General features: G+C 42.0%; 1 protein-coding gene and 1 pseudogene across 1 annotated transcript in view; both read right to left on the bottom strand.

The window, feature by feature from the left end:
- MICOS10 (mitochondrial contact site and cristae organizing system subunit 10) overlaps nt 1-18992 on the bottom strand; it is a 47632-nt gene that overhangs the window by 22788 nt on the left and 5852 nt on the right. The window lies entirely within an intron of this gene.
- LOC142428810 (speedy protein A pseudogene) lies at nt 1625-3778 on the bottom strand (annotated as a pseudogene).

Raw genomic sequence — 18992 nt, 5'->3', positions numbered from 1 at the left:
ACATTTGTCAGAGTCAATTAAGTCTACAAATCTGTCAACAATTATGTCGGAGCATGACAATAATTATAAATTTTCCTCAGCATTCCAATGCAGGTTTAAGCTGGATAAAGAAAACTGAAGTAAAAGCACTGGATTCAACTGCTCCCCAATACACTGTTAACCTAATAGTTTTTAATTTCTTCCTGAAGATACATAATTGAAGAGATTCAGAAAGCCAAGGTAATTTTAAACAAATATCTCACTACACTACTATCTGCCCACTCGCTCCTAACTCCTGGCTGGCACCACTGGCGTCTCCCCACGTCCCCGTCATGGACCCACCTCCTCACTGCCTGCATCCTCGTGCAACAACCCAAGCCTCTCCCGTGTGGCTCCATTTGCACTCAAACACATTATTTCTTTATCCTTTATGTGATCTAAAGAACATTTTATTTTTTTAAAAAGCATTTTAAAAGTTACTTTATCTAATTCCTATTTACAAAAATTCACCACAAATTAGTAACTATTAGTTTGCATACTGATTCTACTGGCCTTTCACTTCATAAATAATATTGTTATGTACTGCCTTATTTTTTTTACAAGCACATACTGTATATACTAGAGTATAAGCTGACCAGAATATCAGCCAATGCACCTAATTTTACCACAAAAACTGCATTAAAAATGTGCTGAAAACCTTGGCTTATACACAAGTATTTGTTTCCATTGCTGAAAAGTATGAGTGTAAATATTGTGTGCCGTGCAATTCCATAAGGGCTAGAGTAGTCAGAAGTTCAGGTAGTTCCCTTTGTCTGGGTTTCCGAACCTCAGTACTATTGGTCTCTGGTGCTGATTCTTTGCTGTAGGAATTGTCTTGTGCATTGTTGGATGTTAAACGGTATCACTGGTCTGTGCCTATTGGGAGTTCGCAGCACCCACTCCTCAAGTCTGTATGGCAGTCAAAAACCCCTCTGGACATGGCCAAACGTCTCCTGGGCGGGAGGGGCAATCATTCCAGTTGAGAACCGCTTGTCAAAGCTCACAATTTTTTTTTTCCACATTAACAGTTTTTATGAACAAATTCTAAAAAGCATATGTAGCATATGGTTTACATTGTGGTTTATCCCACAGGAACCACATCCTGATTTTTCCTATACTGGATCATTTCCCAATATTGTTAGACCTATACACTGGCAAACTGGTTGGCCACACAGGTGAGGAATGTTTCAAGCATCATTAACTGGTGCTTTTCTTCTCATTATTACAATAGCCTTACTTTCCCCCTTGAATTAGTTTTTCTGGTCAAGTTGAGGAAGTTCAAACCACACCCTAGCTGAGAACTCCAAGTGACAGCAACTGAACTTAAAGGCATGGAAGTAGCAAGAGAACCGTAGAGTGCAAATCACTACTTTCACAGACTGAGGTTTGGGACTAGCACTATCATTGGTATAACTTGTGCATTTAATTCTGAAAATAACTAAGCTACAGAAAGATGACATTTAAAAAAGTCCCATCTTGACACTTGTCTTGTAGCTCGACATTTTGCAGTGAATTCCAAACTTAGTTGAATTCCTACAAACCACTCCTTAGATTTGTCTTTCTCCTAGAAATTAGTTTTCCTTTTCTCTCTCTGACTGATGACCAATCACTGGCTACTGGAGCAGTTACAAGCTTGAGTAGGATCAGGTACTTTGTCCATTGAGAACGAGCTGTGCAATTCCCGAGATTGCTTCTCTATCCTTCTACTGTACCACTGGATGCAGGTGATGAAGACAACCCAGTCTATCATATCTTCCCTTTTTATCACAGAGTGAACAATCCACTGGTGTGGCACTAGGTCCCCAGCAGTTGAACTTCATCTCTGCTGTGGTTTCCCACAGCTCCACTGTGAGGCACGGAGCATTCTCGCTGCCAAATATAATGGGGTGGTGCGACCACCATACTCTCCCCACAGCACTGTCTGCTTACAATCGCCCGATAATCAATTCTATCCCAGAGTTGCTCCCTTAACTTTAAGAAATTGGGGGACAATTTTCTCTAATTTTTCCCCTAAAGCCCATGGAAATTTTTCATTCTTCATCTTCTTCCAACTGTATTAGCGAGATACAAAGCAATGAAGAAATGTCTCCTGGGTGCTCATTTACAGTAAACCCTGTCAGTCCTCTTGAAACAGAAAACGGTCATAGCCAAGAGACACGTGTCTGCAACACTAAGCAGCAGTCCATCCAGAAGAAGTCTCGAGTTAAATGGTCATCAGATAATTTAAAGAGCAGTTATTTCCTGGTGCTGTTTAACTAGACAAGGTCCTTTGGAGCATTTAGATTTGTTGTCATTATGTGAATTTTTTTTTCAGATGCTTGCCAACTTATCTTTAAACATAGACCATTTCAGATCAATGGGTGTTTGATTTGATGTGATCTATTTGATTCAGAGTTTACATGAGCAATTACAGTGTGGTGTCTCACAACACACCTGCCTGTGCCTTATTTTGATTTCCCAAGATTCCTGTGGAGACCTGGGCTGGGTGCACAGCAGCCAACCCTGTGGCCAGCAGTCTTGCTCAGTGTGCTCACTGGTGGCTCGGGCTTAGACTGTTCCTGCCGACTAGGGCAGAAGTGGTGGTCACAATTTAAAATGCTACATCCACTATCCTGTCCTGGGCCTCACTAAACCCCTGCCGCAGAGTCCATTCTGACAGATAGCAACCTTATAGGACAGACAGAAATGGGGGTCATAAAGTTGCCACAACTTCAAGTTTTGTTTCTGGGTACAGTGTACTTTATTGATGGTACATAACAAGGTCGGGTTCTCTAAGCCCCTTCAGGGGGTCTGGATGGAATATTCTCAGTGTGTTGGGGGATTGAATTAGGGGCAAAGACTCCCCAGCAGCTGAGGGCCTCTCTTCCTCTAGTGCTGTTGCTGGGGCTGCTGGTCCAGGGGGGCTCTTACTCCTTGGAGGCCATGTGGACCATGAGGTCCACCACCCTGTTGCTATAGCCAAATTCATTGTCATACAAGGAAATGAGCTTGACAAAGTGGTGGTTGAGAGCAATGCCAGCACCAGCATCAAAGGTGGAAGAGTGGGTGTCACTGTTGAAGTTACAGGAAGACAACCTGGTCCTCAGTGTAGTCCAGGATGCCCTTTAGGTGACCATCACTGCCTGCTTCACCACCTTCTTGATGTCATGGTATTCTCCAGATGGCAGGTGAGATCCGTATCGGACACATTGGGGGTGGGGACACGGAAGGCCATGCCAGTCAGTTTCCCATCTGGGATAACCTCGCCCACAGCCTTGGCAGCGCCAATAGATGTGGGGATGATGTTCTGGGCAGCCCCATGGCCATCATGCCAGAGTTTCCCAGAGGGGCCGTCCACGGTCTTTTGGGTGGCAGTGATGGCATGGACTGTGTGGTCATGAGTCCTCCACGATGCCAATGTTGTCATGGATGACCTTGGCCAGAGGGGGCCCAAGCAGTTGGTGGTGCAGGAGGCATTGCTGACAGTCTTGAGGGAGTTGTCCTACTTCTCGTGGTTCACGCCCATCACAAACATGGGGCATCGGCAGAAGGGGCAGAGATGATCACCCTTTTGGCACCGCCCTTCAAGTGAGTCCCGGCCTGCTCTAGGGTGGTGAAGACACCAGTGGACTCCACGACATATTTGGCACCGGCCTCACCCCACTTGATGTTGGCGGGAACTCCACAGCTTCAAGTGTTATGGGAACAGATTACCATCGGAGCCGACCAACTGCCAGAACCTTTTGGGTCACAGCCAAGCACTTAGTCACCATACCTCCATGGCTCCTTTGGGTCACACTAAAACCAAACCTACTGCCACTGAGTGATACCAACTCACAGCAGTATAGGGGCTTTGAAGCTGTACGTCTTTACATGAGCAGACAGCCTCATCTTTCTCCCTTGAAGTGACTGGTAGGTTTGAACTACCGACGTTAAGGATCATACTGGAAGGTCCTGGAGAGAGTGGGAAATAAAAAGTGGAACAAAACCCCAAAATCAAAAGAGAAAGCAGGCTTGCTGGTCAATTAAGAAACTAGTAGAACCCTCCAAACTATGGCCTTTAGTCACCCTACAGGTCTGCAACAGAATTCCAAATGGCGCTTACCCAGACAAAGTTCAGAGGGTTTGGAACAGAGGGATGGGAACAGGAAACACAGACAGGGGCAGTGGGTCAGCGCTGGTACACTGAGGAGGTTGCAATGGGTGAGGTGAAACAAATGTGCATGGATTGCTGGATGTAAAACAAGTGCTCTACTCTGCCCACAGGACCTCATTCACAAGCAAAAACCAAAATTTAAGAGCAATAGCCCCATAATGTAAGAGCCACATTTTTGACATTGAGTTTTGACAAATGTCTATACCTGCCAACACACTACATACAACAGCATTTCTCTCCTTCACCGAGTTTTCTTCTCTGTCCTTAGTCCTGCCCCCTCCACCTCTTGCTGCGGGTCTGTGCTTTCTGGGGTCTGTAGTTTCTAAAATTGTATAAATAAGTGGGATCACAGTGTGTGCTCTTTTGTGTCTGGCTTCTTTCACTCAACACAATGACTTAGAAGTTATCCATTTGTGGTACGCATCAGGAGTTTGTTGCTTTTTTATGATGGAATATTTCGTTCTACAGTTTACATTTTCTTTAGCCTTTCTTCTGTTGCTCGGCATTGGTCCTGCTGCTGGGCTTGAAGTATTATGAATAAAGCTGCCAGGGAAAAATGAGGAGCTGATACCAAAGGCTCAAGTAGAAAGCAAATGTTTTGAGAATGAAGAGGGCAACAAATATATAAATGTGTTTGACACAATGGATGTATGTATGGATTGTGTTAATTAAAAAAAAAACTTTCAGGAGCAATTCATGTGTTAGCCTTTGTGTGAACACAATTCCAGTTCTGTTGGGTAAATATCTAAGGAAAGAGGGCTAGGAGCTCTGGTGTCACAGTGGGCAATCACCTTGAACATGCCAGACCTATCATGGCAGAAAGAGGTGGTAGTTTGCCTTAGAAACCCTATCGGCAGTTCTGCTCTACCTATAGGGTGGGTCACTATGAGTCAGCATTGACGGAACATCAATGGGCTTTTTCAGGATGGCGAGAGCTTTTATTTAACTGTAAGAAATTGACAACATGTTCCAGAGTTCTACCATTTTACATTCCCGTTACAAGTGCGCAAACATTCCAGTTGCTCCACATCTGGCTGTTAGCTGGCACAGAGTCAGAGGGTTTGTAAGGCTGTAACCTTTCTGAATCCCATCACCAGGCCACACTTTGAGGCATCAATGGGTGGGCTGGACCTGCCAACCTTTGGGTTGGGAGTCAAGCCCTTAACCATTTGTATCACACAGTCTCTCTGTAATCCAAGTCAAAACTTAATATTGCCAGTCTTCTTAGTTTTAGCTATTTTAGTGGGTATGTATCATAATCTCAGTATGATTTTCATTTGAATTTTCTCAATGGCCATTGATGAGCATCTTTTCATGTGCTTGACATTAGCACCCTTCCTTTTCCAACTCTTAACCCATTAAAAAAATGCTTGCTTTACCAAAAGAAACAGACTTTGATTGGCTACCAGGGGTGGGTAGGAAAAAGAAGGAAGAGAGAGCAGTAGGCTAGTTAACTCAAGGGGTTAACTTGAGTGAAAGAGAAGGAAATATGCTACAAGAGCGAGATGAGGGGAAAGAAGCAGGGCAAACCAGGGGGAGCTTAATAAACTAAGTTTTTGAAAGCAGAAAAGACCATCTGCTATGTAAACCCCACTCAAGTCACAACACAACGTTTGAGGGGAAAAAATGGTCAGCTTGTCTTCTTACAATTAAACTTGAGAGTGGTTTACATATGCTGAAGACAAGTCCTTTAACACACACACACACACACACACACACACACACACACACACACACACACACACACAGCCTAAGCCAATCCGAAAAATTTGAGCTTGAAAATTTCAGGTTGGCTTATACTTGAGTATATATGATAACTAGTTTCTCCCATTTTTTGGTAATTCCTTTTTGTTTTATAAACAAAAGACCCCAAACCCATGGCCTGAGTCAATTTGGCTCATCGTGCCCTCTGAGGTAGAGTGGTCTGCTCTGCTGATGGCTGAAAAGGTAAGGCTTTATGAGAGCTGCCAGTCTCACTTTCTCTCTAAGAACAGCTGGGGAATTTCAGCCACCAACCTTCCACTAGCAGCCAATGCTTAAACCTCTGTATGACCACGCTCCACTAAAAAAAATAAAATCAAGTTTGATCAAATTCATTTGATTTTCACCCCTTTTGTGAACAAGTTCTGCTTTTGTGTCCAAAGAGATCTTTTCTGACCCCAAGTTCACAAAAGACACTGCTATTTTTATCCAGAGGCTACATAATTTTAACTATCAAATGTTTAAGCCTATGATCCTTTTCAGGTTAAAATTCTGTATGTAATGTAAGGTTCTTTTTTTGTCTTCTCTACATGGAGACTGAGTTGTTCTAGAATAGTTTTTGGAAAAAATGTTCCTTTCCCCATTAAATTGCCTTTGTTAGGAGTCTACTTCTGAACTCGAGCCTACTCCACTCACTAATCTAGAGAGGCAACTGTTCTCCACATATACTGTAGCTTTATAGTAGATCCTTGAACTCGAGTAATGGAAGCCTCCCAACCCCGCCATTCTTTGTAAAAGCTGCTTTGGTTATTCTGGATTATTTACATTTCCATTTAACTTTAAAGCCAACATCTCAATTAAAGAAAATTTGCACAAGGGATTAAAACCATCACAAATCTATAGATCTATATGGCAAACTGGCATCTGTAACAATATTACATTCCAATCCATGAACACGGTATAGCTCTATTTCTGTTTATATCTTTAATTTCTTTAATGTTTTGTGTTTGTCAATGTATAAGGGGTTTCAAAAAGCTTGTGAAAAAGTCCATTATTCTTTAATTCCATTTTCCCAAGACATTTAGACATTTCCTTGTAAGGATCTTTGCAGACATTTTGTTAAACCTAACTCTAAGTATTTAATACTTTTGGATTATAAATGAAATTATATTTTAAATCTAATTCTCCATTTGTTCATTGCTAGTATTTAGAAATTTTGACTTTGGAATTCTGATCTTAAATCCTACAACATTGCTGAATTTACTTATTAAGTTCAAGTAGCTTTCTCCTAAGTTCCTTAGCCCTTTCGATGCACATGATGATCATGTTACATTGTCTGTAAATATAGATTTACTTCTTTTCCAATCTGCATGTCCTTTATTTGCTTTTCTTGTCTTACTGCACACTGGTTGGAACCACCAGTATAACGTTGAATAAAAGTTGGAGTACACATTCTTGCCTTATTTCTGATTTAGGGGAAGGAAAATCATTTAGCCTTTTACCATTAAATTCTACAATTTCCCTAATGACTAATGACCTTGACAGCCTTTTAAAATACTTATTGGTCATTTAAATATTGTTTGTGATCTGTCTGTTCTGTGCGTCTTTCCTATTGATGTTTAAAAGTTATGTATATAGTATAGATCTGAATGAATCCATTAGTGTTGCTTTAACCAAGTGACTGTATAGTGTCGATCTATTACTCATTGCACAGTTTGTCCATCCTTGCAACAATTCCACACTGACCTAGTTACTGTAGTACAGGGGTCCTCACACTTTTTCAGCATTTGAGCAACTTATAAAATGATCAAGTTAAAATGATCTACCAACTACAAAAATGCAAAACATATTTTTATTATATTCATAAATGCATTGAGTTCTTTATATGTACAATGTATGCTTATGTACCTTGCATAACCGCATGAGTCCATATTGCATAAACACAAATAACTATGTACATTTTTTGTCATGACCTGAGTTTACTCTGATGACTTGCACTGAATGGAATGAGCCAGGGATGTACAGTCTGGACAGCAGCTGCTGTCAAGCACACCTCCAAATGATCATCAGTCATGGTGGAACGGTAGTTGCACTTCATGATCTTTACGTGGAAAAGACTGACTCACATAAATAAGTAGAGCCGAATAATGCGGTCAAGGAGGTAGCACATTTTCTCATGTTTGGGTGCTTACCCTCTGCAAATAAGTTTCAGAACTGTTCATGCGCTCTGGACTTCAGCTGAATGTCGGCTTGTAGTGTCAAAATCTCCCATTCCATATGAAAGTGATACGTTTTTGTCTTCTTACTTGGTCCAGCTCCCCCACTCATTTTAATTCCCTTTCTTACGTTTAAGAAAAAAAAAACAAGGTCTAAAAATTGGCGATAACTTAGCTTGTCAGTTTTGCTGCACTTAGCGCAGTTGTTTTCGCATGCGCTTGGCACCTAAGACTGCATCTGATTGACCGCGTTGTAGATCAATTATGACGGGATTGATGGTAGACTTACATCTATTTTTTTAATGCCATGCGATCTATCCACACTACATTTGTGATCGACTAGCAGATCGTGATCAACGTATTGGGCACCCCTGCATAGTACTAGACCACTAGTATATGATAAGCATACCAGTTACTGTAGATCTTGATATCTGGGAGTGTAAGTCCTCCAGCTTTGTTCCACTTTTTCAGTCGTACCTTTTAATAGTTGCCAAATACAGGCAATTCCAAAGTTAACAAGATCCATCCCTGAGTGTTTGAGAATTTATAACTTGCCCCCATACCAGCTACATGGACAACTGCTCCTCATCCCAGAAGAATATACTTGAGAGGAAGGCACTGAAGCTGCAGCTAGGGGAGAGGGGCATGTTCGATCAGAGCAAATGGGAGCAAAGAAGGGGGAGGAAGAGAGAGTGGACAATATGATTGATCCCACTAAGAGACACACTGATGTCTCAGGGCCCTAAGGGGGACAACACTGGAGACTTAGGGCCGGGACTGGCCTAGACTGACCTTGTGACACTGAGGCAAACCACTAAAAGCGTGCAGCAAAGCAGGGAGCCCCCAGGGAGTACAAAGGACAGACTCTCGGGCCAAAGCAAGGTACCCCCTTGGACCTGACTGAAGGACACACCTAGAGATCAAAAATCAGACCTTGATCTATTTACAGGTTTTTCTTTCTTTTTAAAATTTTTTCTTTTAATTAATTTATTCTTCTATGGGTAATTGGTTTCCTTTTTCATTGTCACAGCTATGTTCTCACTAATCGCCTATCTAAATAAGATAGACTGGATGAATAGTATGGAGGAGAAAACAATAGGACCAATGGTTCTGGGGGGACACGGGAGAGGGGGAGGAGGGGGCAAGGAGGTGGTGCTGACCAACTCAGGGACAGGGGAGCAATAAGTGATCCAAAATCAGTAGCAAGGAATGTGTGAGTGGCCTGGTAGGGATTCAGCAAGGGCAAGGTAACCGAGAGAAATTACTGAAACCCAAATGAAGGCTGAGCATGATAGTGGGATAAGAGGAAAGTAAAAGGAAATAGAGGAAAGAACTAGGTGACAAAGGGTATTTATAGAGGTCCAAAGACTGGAATGTACATATGTAAATATATTTATATGAGTGTAGGGAAACAGATCTATGTGCATATATTTATAGGTTTAGTACTAAGGCAGCAGATGGACATTGGGCCTCCATTCAAGCGCTTACTCAATGCAAGAACACTTTGTTCTATTAAATTGGCATTCCAGCATGCACACCTTCCCGACACGATTGCTGAAGAAAAATGTGTGCATAGGCAAGTGTGGTGAAGAGAGCTGACGGTCCCCGGCTATCAAAAGATATGGCACCTGGGGCCTTAAAAGCTTGAAGGTAGACAAGCGGCCATCTAGCTGAGAAGCATCAAGGCCCACATGGAAGAAGCACACCAGCTTGGCTGACCATGAGGTGTAGAAGGGACCAGTTATTAGATATCAAAGAATTAAAAATCTTATCAGTGGGTGCTCACCGTCCTGATATGATCACTGAAGACAAACGTGTGCATAAGCAAATGTGGTGAAGAAAGCTAATGGTGCCCACTGTCAAAAGATACAGAATCTGGGGTCTCAAAGGCTCGAAGATAAACAAGTGGCCATCTAGCTCAGAAGCAACAAAGCCCACATGGAAGAAAAACACCAGCCTGTGTGACCAGGAGCTGTCGAAGGAATCAGGTATCAAGCATCAAGGAGCAAAAAATCATATCACTGAAAATGGGGGTGAGTGCAGAGTGGAGACTCAAAGCCCATTGGTAGCCAACGGACATCCCTTACTGAAGGGTTGTGGGGAGGAGATGAACCAGTCAGGGTACAGGGTAGAAACGATGGAAACATATAACTTTCCTCTGGTCCTTAAATGTTTCCTCCCCCCACTATCATGATCCCAATTCTATCTTACAAATCTGGTTAGACAAGAGGATGTACACAGGTACAGATAGCAAATGGAAACACAGGCAATCCAGGACAGATGGCTTCTTCAGGACCGGTGGCGAGAGTGGCAATGCCTAGAGGGTGGAGGAAATGTGGAGTAGAAAGGGGGAACTGATTTCAAGAATCCACGTATAGCCTCCTCCCTGGGGGAGGGACAGCAGAGAAGATGACGGGGGGGGGCGGGGGGGAGACGTCAGACAGTGTAATATATGACAAAATAATAATTTATGAATGATGAAGGGTTCATGAGGTAGGGAGGAGTGGGGAGGGAGGGGGAAAATGAGCAGCCGATATTAAGGGCTCAAGTAGATGGCAAATGTTTTGAGAATGATGATGGCAACAAATGTACATATGTGCTTGACACAATGGATGGATGTGTGGATTGTGGTAAGAATTGTACAAGGCCCCAATAAAATGATTTTTAAAAAAAAGAATATCTAACAGCCCCATCAGGTACATAAGTTCTTCCAGAAGCAGCGCCAGTGTACTCCTCAAGAGAACGATGAGGCTGTCAGCTCCTGCAGGCTTACTCCCTGAGAAACCCCATGGAGCAGGTCTATCTATGCTACAGGGGCTCCATGAGTCAGCACTGATGAGACAGCAGTGGGCTTAGTTTGGGGTTTAGTGCAAGAAAGGGCACCAAGTCTTTTACACACAGTATATGCAGCAGGCAAGGAAAGACGACGACGATGAAGAATATGCTGTGAATAAGGGTACTGGTTCAATGGTTTCAAAATGAAAGCTAAAGTTCACAACATGAAAACAATTTCAAAGACGGCAGCCAACCAGGCAGTTTAAATGCATGTGGCTTATACAGTCCTGTTAAGAATCTCATCTTGTCCATCAGACTCCTTCACTGCACCTCACCCAGGACTTCAGGCCATAAAATTTCCATTCCAGTTTCCGTGAGAATCACCATAATTGTTCAAATTGTGGCGTTCCTGTTTCCTTTTGTACTGCAGTCATGACAGAACTGGCTGCCATGAGCCAGATGTTCACAACTCAGGGTCTACCTGTATATCATTTTGCATAGGCACCGACTCATGGGTATTAAAGGTTTCCCCAGGTTTTCTTTTGTCTTAGTTTCTGCTAATTCAATGAACAAAGAACATCTTAGTATACACTTCATCTCCCATTTGTGCCTATGTTACGTTAAATTGTACATTTAAAGCTCCAAGACAGAACCTTGCTACATCTAGGTAGTTGTACATAATATAAGCGAGGGACTTAAAATCAGCAAATAGTGCACGGAAATAAGAGTTGAGAGCACAAACAAGAGGACATATACTGAGTTTCCAAGTCACCACACCTCATCAGATTTACGTTAAGAAATAATAAAAGTGGCCATTTAGCTTTTCCCAGGTTCTCTGTGAAGTCCTATACATGCCTTAACTTGCCGCATCTTCACAACTCTCCCATGAAGTATTTATTATTATTATGGTTGTTTTAGGGTGAGGACTCTGGTGCAGAGAGGTTATTGGTACCATGCCAAGATCAACTGATGGACTGTGGAGCCTTGCAGGCTGCTCCCCCCCAGGCCCCACACTCTCCTCTTGCCACACACTCATGCCCAAAACAAAACTCAAAGACCAGTGTTGCACCAAACTTTAATTTCCCCATTTCAGTTTTTCACCTGCAGAATTGATGTATTCTTGTTTTTTCCTCCAAGCTACTCAAGTCTTGTAAGTACTAACATCATCCACATTTAAGGTAAGTATTAAGACACAGTGGAAAGAATATGGCTTGTGGGCACAAACTTAATCATCCCAGTTTGATCATGTACTTGCTGTGTGTGACCTGGGGGCAAAGGAATCCAATGTCTGAGTGCTATTTTTATTGTTGGACAAACAGAGATAGTATAAACTTCCTCACTAGGTCTCTGGAGAGTAAAAAAGGGAAACTATATTAGTGTACCAAATTCAGTGGCACATAACAGACATTCAATTAGTCAGTGCCCTTTCCCCGCCTCGGCATTTAAACTAACAGGATCCAATCTAACATTGCCCTAACATTTCACTAATGGGTCAAGCGCCATAGTAAAAATATTGCCACACCAAACTATTTTTATAAGTAAATATTTATATTTTTACTTGGATTCAATATTGAAATGCACTTGCCAAAGAAAGCAATTCAGCATATTTACTAATAAACTGTTTCAAGCCACATTTTAGGAAAGCATAAAACCATAGCCAGAAGAAAAATTTAAATATATCTTCAAGTTCCATATAATACCTAATTACATTATTCTGTAATGCTAACAGAAAATTCTCCTCTAGCAAGATCACAATGTTCCATTATTCATATTGTTACTGCAAATGGAAAAAGTAATTTTGTTCCCAAAGTTTAGAAATACGTATAACAAACAGAAAAAGGGCTACTAATTCAAAAGTTAACGTACACTAATTTGAAATCCAAACCAATAAACAACCAAAAGCCTTTGAAGAATTTTCGGTCACCCTAATTGATATCACTCTCTGAAATAAAGAGGTATCGATTTCCAAACACAGGCTACCAAAAGGCAGTTTGGGGTGAGCCACCAATCCTGTGGTAACCCACATTTATCAGATGAGTTGATACTTAAAGGAAAACAGTCATTTGCTTTCTTTTTCCATGACTTTATTCAGTGGCCTCTTTCTGTGCTCGCAGTAGAGGATATACCATTAAGCAGTTTTAAACATCAGCGGGCTCCCTCTCCCTGGATAGCAACTCCTAGCCAAAAGGTTGGTCGCTTGACCCCCACTCAGTGGTCACTTGGAAGACAGAGCTGGGGATGGGGTCCCCATAAGTCAACACCGAACAGCAGCAGCAAACATCCATTTAATTATATTTGATTATTAATCAAAATTTTCTGATTAATTCAAAAGCAGATCAGCTGTCACATGTTCACTGTCCTGCTCCCTAAGAAGGATGTTTAAGAAGTTGAGTACATGGCAAATCAATGACTTTCATCTTCTCTTGACTAAGTAGCATGACCATTGGATATTCAAGAGATAGCAGAAATTCATTCCCGTGGGCTCCTCCATGCCTCTTCAATTTCTGCCATCGGCAAGACCACTCTATTTCCCTAGGCTTGGCATCAGCTGACTCCACCTGCTCACCAGCCACATTTCAAGTTCTGCAAACCCTACCTCTGCACTATTACTACCACCACCATCATGCCTGTCCCCTTTCCACTCCCTCTGACCCCATCTTGGTTCTGGCTTGCTCTCATCTGATCATCTCATCTCATCATCTCCGGTGTGATTGCACAGTAAGAAATCCACCTTGCTGCCTTCACTGTGGCCCTCTCCAATCATTTTCCTCATGCCATTCCAATGATCTTTCTGAAAACAGAAATCCAATCACGTCACTTTCATTTATTAATACAATGTTTTGTTTTTCTCCTCAAAATATGACCCGTTCCTATGTACAGAGTCAGGAAAAAAGGAAAACATGCCCACAAAAGCCTGTATCTTGCTCATAGCATAGTACTATTCATTAGAGCTAAAACGTGGAAACCACCTAAACACCCATCAACTGATGAATGAACAAAATGTGGTATGCCAACACAATTCAGTAACAGAAGAGAATGCAGTTGCACTGGTTCAGGCTACAAAGTGGATGCACTTTGCAAATCTCACACGAAGTCAAAGAAACCAGCCACAGAAGACCACATATTGTGTAATTAGATCCCTGTGAAATATCCAGAATACACAAATCAAGGCAGAAAAAGATCAATGGTTGCCTGGAGCTACGGTGAGGGCAAGTGAGAACAACTGTTACTATGTACAGGTGTTCATATGTACCTTACAAATCTGGCTAGACCAGAGGATGTACACTGGTACAGATAGGAACTGGAAACACTGGGAATCCAGAACAGGTGATCCCTTCATGACCAGTGGTGAATGGCAATACCTGGAGGGAGGGTGGAGGGAAGAGGGGGTAGAAAGGGGGGACCGATTACAAGGATCTACATATAACCTCCTCCCTTGGGGATGAACAACAAAGTGGGTGAAGAGAGACATCGGATAGTGTAAGATATGACAAAATAATAATTTATAAATTATTAAGGGTTCATGAAGGAGGAGGAAGCGGGGAGGGGGAAATGAGAAGCTGATATCAAGGGCTCAAGTAGAAAGCAAATGTTTTGAGAATGATGATGGCAACAAATGTACAAATGTGCTTGACACAATGGATGTATGTATGGATTATGATAAGAATTGTACGAGCCCTAATGACTAAAAAACAATAGTAAAAAGAAACAGTAGGGAAAAAAATAAAGACAGGCCAAGAGGAGAAAAATTTATCTATGATCCTAATATTCAGCTTTTTTTCAAAAGAGAAATAAAAGCATAGTTATATAGTTACAAAAATAATTGTACAGACGCTCTTTTGAGAGATGTTATAAAGGTTCTACAAAAAGACTGTAATGATAATTATGTACTTTGTGAAAACACTAAAAACCAAGATACTATGTACTTTAAATAGGAGCCCTGGTGGCCTAGTGGTTATGCATTGGGCTGCTAAGCACAAGGTCAGTAGTTTGAAACCACCAGGTGCGCCAAGGGAGAAGGATGAGACTGTCTTACGCCCTTAAAAAGTCAAGTCTCGGAAATCCCACAGGGGCAGTCCTACTCTGTCCTATAGGGCCACATGAGTCAGAATCAACCTTATGGCAGTGAGTTAGTTTTTGGATGTACTTTAAATGGTTTTAATTTATGGCATGTGAATTCAATTTGTTTGTTTGTTTTTTCCATCAAAACACAAAGGCCATTATTCTCTACATGAATAAAGAAGACCAAAGAAAAATCGATGCATCTGAATTATGGTGCTGGTGAAGAATGTGGAAAGTGTCATGGGCCGCAAAAGAACAGATCTGTCTTGGAAGTACAGCCAGAATGCTCCTTAGAGGCAAGGATGGAGAGACTCTGTCTCACGTACTTTGGACATGTTGTCACGAGACCAAAGTTGGAGAAGGGCCTCCAGCCTGGTAAAGTGGTAAGGCAGCGAAAAAGAAGGCCATCGACGAGAGGGATGGACTGAGTGGTTGCAACAGTGGGCTCAAACGTAAGAATTATGAAGCTGGCACAGAACCAGGCGGTGTTTCATTCTATTATACACAAGATCATCCTGAGTGTAAACCAACTCGATGGCACCTAACAACACCAACATGTCTATACTGCTTTGTGGAAGTTAGCAGAATCTATTCCTCTGGCCAAGTTCACTGTTAAACATGACGGGGGCTGGGGGTGGGGTGGGGTGGAAGGGCACAGAACGAAAGCCATATTTGAAACAACAACAAAAAGCAATAGACTCACCACTGTCTTTTAGGACAAAATCCAAACTTCTTAGCATGTAGAAATCCAAACTCAAATCTATTGTCATCGTCAAATCCCACTCACAGTAACCCTCCATAAAGAAGACGAGCCTGTAAACCTTTATGAGAACAGACAGTCCCTTCTTTCTCCAGTGGGGAGGCTGCTGCACTTTAACTAGCTACCACCCGTCCGGTTAGTAGCCAAGGGCTCCTTAGCATGTAGTAAAAGACCTTACTTCCCACCTCTTCCCACCTTTCCTACCTCATCTTTTGACCCTGACCTATGTAGTCATTTGACCCTCAGAGGACAAGACCTCTTGCATTCACAATACAGAGTAGCTACCTATATCAGCTATTAAGAGATTCCATCTTCTCATTGTTAAAAAGTAGGATAAATTGGTCATAAGACTATGTGGATTAAATGAGATCATGTATATAAAATGTAATGTGCTTAGCTCAGTGCCTATTAAGTGCTAAATGAATGATTATCATTAGCATCAAGCCCAAAGAAGTTAAATTCTCTCTTGAGTGGGGCCTGTCAACAGTGTCCCAGCCTGGAATGCAGTTCCCTTAGTCTACCAACTGCATGTTGTCAGGTCTCCTGAGAGAGCTACAGTGTCACCTCTGCCTTCTCACTTCTCATTGAGGAAGCAACCCCTGGTTCATCTGTGCGCCCTCAGGCTTACCACAACACTGGGTTTTGAGGAGAATATGTTGATGTTTATGCTAACCAAAGGTAGAAACTCACCAGCCAGTCCTTGGAAGAAAGATAAAAGGGTCTGTCCCTAGATATGAAGTCTCAGAAACTCTACACAGGGTCACTGTGAGTTGGAAGCAGATTGTGTCGAATCTGGAATTTTGATTGCCAGGCCTCATACTATGCACAATAGTAGAGAGCAAAGCAAACCTATCAATTATTTTAACTTATGATGTCTACCCTTCGCTTACATGCCTGCAGCCAATAGGTACAAAGTACAGGCACGATCCTAACTGTTGTACAGAAATGACCTCATTTTAGCCCTACTTAAAATTGTCTTGAGGCAGGGGCTAATGTCCTATAGCTCAAAAACCTGAGGCACAAAAGTGCTTATTGGAACATTAATTTTCTAGTAATAATAAAATATATATGTGCATATTTTAATCACAAAATAAAATGCTTGTTTATGACACTGAATAGAATACATTCAAGAGGCTGTTTTTCAAACATCCATGGTTTGCATTTTCTCCTCAATGCAAAGATAAACGATCTTATGCTTGACATACCTGGCTAGGAAAAGAGTCAGAGTCTTGGCAACCCTTCTCCCCAGATGTCTTCCTCCTCTCTTTTAGAAAACATGAGAATCCTTGGCCAACTCAGATACGTAAGACTACATGCTCCACACTCTGTCTCACAATAAGAAGACGAAGCTTTTTACTCATGTAAAGAGTTAGTCTCGGAAGTCACAGGAGCAGTTCTACTCTGTCCTATAGGATCGATATGAGCCATAATCAACTAGATAGCATGAGTTTGGGTTTTGGTTTGGTCCCATAATGGGAAAGAAATGGGGGTGGGGGCAAGGATACAATGTTAAGGCTTTCCAAGTTACAACAGCGATTCTCAGGACCACCTCCCTGTGAATCTAGGACATCTTAGAATCAAATTTTCCTTAAAACCTCTACCAGCAAATCGATATTCTGAAGCCCCAAGTGCTGTCACATAGACATCAACTCAGTCATGTGGTCACAAGACCTGCCAGTAAGATGCCTGAAGAGGTCCCCCAGAGCCAATGCTATGACCAGCACGAGCAAGGCGAGAAAACTCAAACTGCAGGGAAGCAGCCCTGGGACATTTTCTCTGGAAAACAGAAAAATAGAGGCTCTCATGCTATCCGGAGCAACACCCACAAACATCGGTGGAGTCCAGAACTATACGACGGCCTAAACTGGCAAGATACTAAGTGCCCTTTATTCTCATTAACAAGAATGTGTCACTTTTACATGCTTGTGGGTACATACAAATTACTCAGCAGACATAAGAAAAATAAACAGCAGTCTGAAAATCAGAACATTCCATAAATGTGATAAAATTTAAAAATAAATCCATAAAGTTAGCAAAAAATCATTCATGACACACACATAAAACTAGTGGGATGTGCCATTCATAAAATATAATGTTCTTCACTCTTTTTAATTTCCTGCCATAGCCTTTGGCACTACCACTTAAACCAACATCACCCTCTACTTGTTTAAATACAAAGGTGTCCTCTGGTTTATGTTTTGTGGCTGACTACTCCCAAACATTCCCAATACTACTCAATTATTAAGATCTGTGGAAAGTAATTTACATCCTCAGAAGATATAAAAAGTTGGTAAAAATCCCCACGGATACAAGAACACAATAAACATGACCTGGCAGAAACTCACATCAAATATATTTTTCTTGGCCTTTTAAATTTAGATGCTAATTTATTCAGCTAATCAGTTAATAAACACACACCAAATAGAAAATATGGACTGAGAACATGGTATAAAAAAAGTATGTGACAATATGTGTCAGTCAATGAACAATTATTGCAGGGTAGCACATTATTTGATATGGCTCTTCCAGCTATCATCTTTGTAATTCTGGACAGGCATATGAGTATGAGAGGTGCTTATGACCCACCACAGTGATTGGACAGCTGTTGTCGGGTGGGACTATGCAAATAGGGTACACGGAACTGTACCACAGGATTGGTCAGTTTGCCATCTACTAAGTTTAAAATGAGCCTCAGAGGCAGAGGTGGGGGATCTCAAGACCATCAAGAAAAAAAGAGGAGTGGAGCTTATCCTTTGGACCCTGAGATCCCTGCCCTCAGAACCTCCTCATCCCAGGAGACAGAGAGCTCAACATCAATGAACCTAAGAGAGAACAGTGGGCTTGTCAGGCCATGGAGTGAGAAAGAATTAGTGCCTTCAGGCAGAAAGAAGTCTTGCTTGTAGAGTAGGGTACCTCCTGGGCATGTCTGGGGAATTAGGTTTGACCAACCCACAGAGTTAGAGCTGAGTGCCTTTTGGCTAAAAAAAAGTTGAGTTTTATAACACTGCCCAAGTAGTGACTGATTGGCCAGGGACTGAGGTATACCTTTGGGCACAGCTGAGAAGAGGCTGTCCTGTCTACAGAACTGTAGACTGGGCATCCAGAGGATTTCTGATTCGGACTTGTAAACCTTAGGATCATCACTAGGGTCTGTGAGTTCTGTGTAGTCACTACAGTGGATTATGGAAACCAGCAGAGAAGTAGAGTGCTATGGTAAAGAAGGCTGAAAGTCTGGTGATAGAGCATGCATCTGTCTGATCTCTGCCTCTTAGCAATTGGCCTTGGGCTGATATTAAATTTGTGCAGCTGGCTGGCTTGCAGAGTA

Source organism: Tenrec ecaudatus, chromosome 1 (genome assembly GCF_050624435.1).
Source record: "Tenrec ecaudatus isolate mTenEca1 chromosome 1, mTenEca1.hap1, whole genome shotgun sequence".
Classification (NCBI taxonomy): Eukaryota; Metazoa; Chordata; class Mammalia; order Afrosoricida; family Tenrecidae; genus Tenrec; species Tenrec ecaudatus.
This window is presented reverse-complemented; position numbering and strand designations above follow the sequence as displayed.